Source organism: Lepisosteus oculatus, chromosome 18 (genome assembly GCF_040954835.1).
Source record: "Lepisosteus oculatus isolate fLepOcu1 chromosome 18, fLepOcu1.hap2, whole genome shotgun sequence".
In the NCBI taxonomy this organism is placed as follows: Eukaryota; Metazoa; Chordata; class Actinopteri; order Semionotiformes; family Lepisosteidae; genus Lepisosteus; species Lepisosteus oculatus.
Window position 1 is genome coordinate 16179643 of NC_090713.1, and position 6047 is coordinate 16185689.

A 6047-nucleotide genomic window follows, 5' to 3' on the forward strand; every position below is an offset into this window, starting at 1 on the left:
ACAGTTACTTGACAATGCTCTTTTACCTACCCTCGACACCTTTGCTCCTTTAAAAACTTGAACCATCTCCTTCTCAACCCTGCCCCCTGGTACAATGACCATCCGCGATTCATGAAGGCAGCCTCTCGCAAACTTAAGCGTAGGTGGCGTCTTTCCGGCCTAAATGTACATTGTCAGGCCTGGAGAGATTACTTATCTGATTATAAGGTTACAATAGAGTCTGCTAGATCCACCTACTTCTCTCAAATCATTGAAAATCACCAAAACAACCCCAGACATCTTTTCTCCACCATCAACAGACTGCTCAAGCCAAACTGCCCTACCACATTACCTGCCTCATCACAACTTTGCAACACATTCTTAGATTTCTTTAGTTCTAAGATTGACAACATCCGGCATCGCATTCTCTCCACTACGGATATAATTTCCATACCTCCTCCCTCCTCATCCAACTTCTCTGGTTCCCGTCTCTCCAGCTTCTCTCTTCTTGACTCAGCATCCCTAAACAAACTAGTTACGCGCATGAAACCCACCACATCTATTTTAGATCCCATTCCCTCCACTTTATTCCAGTCCTGTTTCTCTTCTCTCTGTCCCATTGTCCTCAATATAATACATGAATCCTTGAGCACCGGCATTGTACCAACGGTCCTCAAAACTGCTGCTATTACCCCAGTGCCAAAGAAGCCTAACATGGCTCTCGACAATCTTAACAACTTTCGCCCCATCTCCAACTTACCCTTTCTCTCTAAAATTCTAGAACGTGCTGTCACACTTCAGTTACATAACCACCTCATGACAAACAACCTTTTCGAACCCCTCCAATCTGGCTTCCGTCAACTTCACAGCACAGAAACCGCCCTAGTCAAAGTCACCAACGATCTCCTAATAGCTTCTGATTCTGGTTCTCTTTCCATACTCATCCTTCTTGATCTCAGTGCTGCCTTTGACACTGTTGACCATAACATCTTGCTTTCTCGTCTCGAGACTGTGTTTGGAGTCTCTGACACTGCCCTCAAATGGTTTAAGTCTTATCTCACTGATCGCTGTCACTTTGTCTCTCTCAATGGGTACAGGTCTGAAATTGGTCTTGTCAAGTCTGGTGTCCCTCAGGGCTCAATACTGGGCCCCTTGCTCTTCAGCATTTACATGTTCCCACTTGGTCAGCTTTTAAGATCACATGGCCTCAGCTTTCATTTTTACGCTGACGATACTCAAATATACATCCATACCAAACCCGACACTGATGTGGCTGTCTCTATTCTATCTAATTGCATCTCTGACATAAAAATTTGGATGACTCAAAACTTCCTTCATCTTAACTGTGACAAGACTGAAGTCATGCTTATTGGTACCCCCCATCAACTTCGTAAAGCCAGTCCTGTAACCCTGTCTGTAGATGGCTCTGTACTTGAGCTCCAATCAAAATTGAAAAACCTTGGGGTTATATTCGATTCTGGCTTAACATTCGACCCACATGTACAGCATACTGTCAAAACATCTTTTTTTCACCTTAGAAATATCGCAAGACTACGCCCTATGCTATCATTAACTGTGGCTGAAAAGCTGATCAACATATTTGTATTCTCTCGAATTGACTACTGCAATGCTCTGCTCCCTGGGGTATCTAAATCTACTCTGAACAAGCTGCAGTATGTCCAAAATTCAGCAGCCAGAATCCTGACCAGATCTAGTGCAAGTGTTCACATTACTCCTATCCTGGAGTCCTTGCACTGGCTTCCGGTCAAATTCCGCGTAGACTTTAAAATCCTCATGCTCACCTACAAGGCTTTACATGGCTTGGCACCTCAATACCTGTCTGAACTTTTATCGCCCTACTCCCCACCTCGCAACCTCCGCTCTTCAAATTCTGCCCTCCTTACTGTCCCCCAAGCCCGTCTACATTGTATGGGCGACAGGGCCTTCTCCTGCTATGCCCCCAAGCTCTGGAACTCCTTGCCCAAGGATATTAGAGAGTCACCTTCTCTAAACTCCTTCAAATCCAGACTCAAAACCCTCCTTTTCAGAAAAGCCTTTACTTAACTGGTTCCATTCTTCACCCCTCTGCTCTTCTTAATACCATCTTCCACGGTCTCCTCTATTTTTATTGTTGTATTGTTGTAATTATAATTGTGTCCTGTCTTGTGAAATTTTCTTATTTATTGTTGTAGTCTTCTTACTTATTGTTATTGTCATCCTGTAAAGCGCTTTGAGAAGCCACCTTTAAAGGCGCTATATAAAATAAAGTTTATTATTATTATTATTAATTTCTGAAACTCCCTCTCTATTCCATGTTTTAAGCTTTTCTATGAATACTTGCGCTCGTTATCGCAGTAATAAACCTCATACTTTTTAGAATCCGCTAAATAAGGAATATAATATGGAATCGCTTATCTAAAGATATTAATAACGATATTAATTTAAGGATCTAAATATATGTATTTATATTGCTGGTAGTATTACTGTATATCACTTTCTTTGTAAACACGTTTTATTTTTAATTTGACTTATTCACGCATGATGTACACTATATTACACAGCATTATGTACACTATATTAAGGTTTTTTGTATACTGTACATGTTATAATATATTGAATGTTAAGTTATATTAATAATGAAATAAAAACGTGAATTAGCAGATGTGAATACTGGCTACTGTTCAACCAGTTTAATTCAAAACACTTTATTCTGTGTCGCAATTTAACAGATGCCTCAAGCCTTAAAACGAAATTGTATATATTGTAATTAGAATCAAGAATAACAAAGCAGTATTAAAAATACCACTGAAACTATAATAATGTGCCTGGTCTTTATTAACAGTATCTATTTAATAATATTTTCAAGCTTCTTATATCTTTTTCAGAGTCATTTTTTTCTTCCGTTTTCATAAGCTTCGCCTATTAAAATACCTATTTATGAGAAACGATGTTTCAGATGTCAATAACTTTGTGAACAAATGACAGAGTCTGCAACCCACTGCGATTCGGACACAGAATGGTTAAATGGGAACAGGTGAGGAAGGCAGAGGAAAGGGGGAGGGGGGAGGCGTCTTCCCACCTCTATGACTAAAGAAGTTGTCAAAGAGAAATGGCTTGAGCGACATACAGAGCCGAAAATGTTTGGTGCGGCCTTCTCTGCTTTAAAGGTACACTCCTTGTGGATAAATGTTCACCTGAAACGTTTGACCACTACCTAACACACAGAAGCAAACTGAATACAAAATGTACTTGCAAGAATAGCAATTACAAACATTAAAAAATACGTACTTGCTTTATACTGTTATACTGTACAGTGTATTAAAACACTCTATGGTCACTACACTGCCCACTAAACCTCTGTCCCACAATTGCACGGGGGCAAGGTCACGTAGCTGATTCACAGCTGGATACAATTTGATCTTGCAAAAATTCAGACATTTGTCAACATATTAACTAAAACTATCCATCTAAGTAATCTCACTGTGTTAGTCTCACTGTACGCCCCTGTGCTCACTCAATGTTCTTACTCCCAGTAAAATAAAAAACCTGTTTCCCGCATTGTCACCTCGCTCTGGGTGGGGGGGGAGGAAAAGTGCCTGCGGTAATTTTTTTCACTGACGGACAAAGTTGATTAAAACTCATTCAAAGGGGGTGTTGTGTTAACACAAACTCTGCTTAAAAGAGCCACTTGTAAGAGCAAGGTGACTTTCTGTTCAATTAAATAAAGCTACAGTACAGAGGTATTAAATGAATTTCATAAAAGTTGAAAGTATTTTAAACGTTTAATTAAAAAGTAGCTTTTAACTGATTCCCTGATTACTGGCAATTGTAAAAAAATATCCTTTCCCTCTCCCTCATTTAATTTAAAGATTTCCATGAAGACATCATTAAACATAAAACCATCACGTATAATAATGTAACATTTTGGGGTTCTCGTAGGGCTCAAATACAGGTCTCCGGCATCAATGAACAAGGAACTAGGCAGCTGAGCTAAAGGGACATCTCTTCCAGGCCGGGTGGTTTAGCCCAGCTGGCAGGTTCCCTGTTAAGTAAACTGAAAGCTGTAGGCTGAAGAGTTAATACACATTGAGAAATGTCTTTTCAGCTTGGAATTTAACCTTTACAGGCTACAGGTTAGACCTTTACAGGTCTAAATTTCTTGAAGATTTTAAAATCTGTCTGTACTGTAGGTTTATTTAATTAATTATTTTATTTTATTTTATTTTATTAAGGATATCAGAGAATTACCTTCCCGGGGCACTTTCAAGATAAGACTCAAAGCCTTTTTCTTTAGAAGGGAAAAATCCAGATGATTTAATTGGTGGATGCAGTGAACATATACAGTATTTAAAGGAAAAGCAGGACCAATCAGGAGATGACAACTAAAAATGAAACTCAGTTGAAGTTTTGCTTTCAGTATTGATTATCACAAGATGTTAAATCATTAAAGGCCCTGTGCATCTCACTGTCCCCACAGTCACTAGCTTTGGAGATGCTTTAATTTTCCAGGTCTGAAGTTTTGGTTTCATTTTGTTTCATTTTGTATTTCATACAGTTTATGTGTAACAGCAATGGCATTTTCACTTTCTTACACTTTTTTTCAGTGTTCCTAAACTTCATCCACTCTTCAGACCTGACAAGGCCAACCCACAAAATGTTGTATACACATATTATTGTGTGTTGGGGGTCATGCTAGCTATACCAATGTGAATTATGACACAGCTTTTTAACACTCTGTAACACATACAGAACTAGGTACTGAGAACACACAGCATTTCTTCCAATTACCTTAAAAGCAATGTGGAGCATTGCTCTATGTAATTTACTGGCCAAAGAGGATAGATAGGTAGCACTTGTAGTACATTAGATTGCTTCATTTAATCTGTTTCTCTGCTGTGCATGTTGGAATATTAACATGGAATTTTACAACTAAAAGAAAATTATGGTAGCGGAAAATAAAATCAGAAGTATAACATCATATATACCTAATGTACTAATGTATTAAAAAAATTGAGACAAACAGGGTAGAGGAGAACACCAGAGAAATATTGTTCAGGACAGTCATTCAAATCACTATTCAAAGCGTATTTTCATCTGACATAATGTTTAGTTGTTTTAAATATGTTTTTAAAGCCCCTATGAAGCCCCTACATTTTTAATAATCAAAATCTACAATAAAATTGTTTTCTAATTGCTATTTATACAAAATTACTAATAATTCTATGTACCGTATGTACTGAAAAAAATGATATTCCTGTTAGAACATACATACTGTTAGAATATACAGTTTAATGATATACAGTGCAGTATCTTATAGGGAGTTGTATGTAATCATTGTATTTGATGCAATTGTCACTAGTGCAGTATGCATGTAGTATGATTAACACAGGAAAGTATTAATACTGTGCTGATTTTCTGTTAAAAACATGCAGCTGTAGTAACACCTGGTAGTTTTACAGAGTAGTTCAAGTAGCTCCGTCAGCACGCATTGCCTGCAAAGGAACAAGTAAAGGTTTATTCCATGCTGAAACGAGAAGAAAAGAAGCAAAATATTTTGGCTGTGGAGGCATCACACCCAAAGAAGGCTCCACAGGCAAAATGTTGTATTTCTTTTCTTTTCTTTTGAGCTTTTTACAGAGTTGTGCAGTTCTGAGTCTGATTATTAAAAATATATGTAAAAATAAAAAAACATACTTCCTACTGCAGTATACTGCCTGACTCCTTGCACATTCTAAATGGCTGCATCTGTATACCTCACTGTCTTACTGTCATCACACTCAGCCAGATTCTCTTTCACTTTCATGTTTCATTTCCAGGAAACAGCTTGCTTTCTTTTTAATGTATTATACAAGGGCTGTTTCTGCTGTTTCAGCTTTATTGCAAATCTGCAAGGGCTGACTCTGCTGTTTCATGTTTATTGCAAACTAGAACATTGAAAATCAGTGTGCTCCCTGAAAGTTATTACATTACATGGCATTTTTAAGTGTTTAGGCTTTACAAAATTGAAATACAGAAGCCTTTTGAGCTTTGTAATGCAAAGTTTTTAATAAAAAAGCAAATGAAAACAA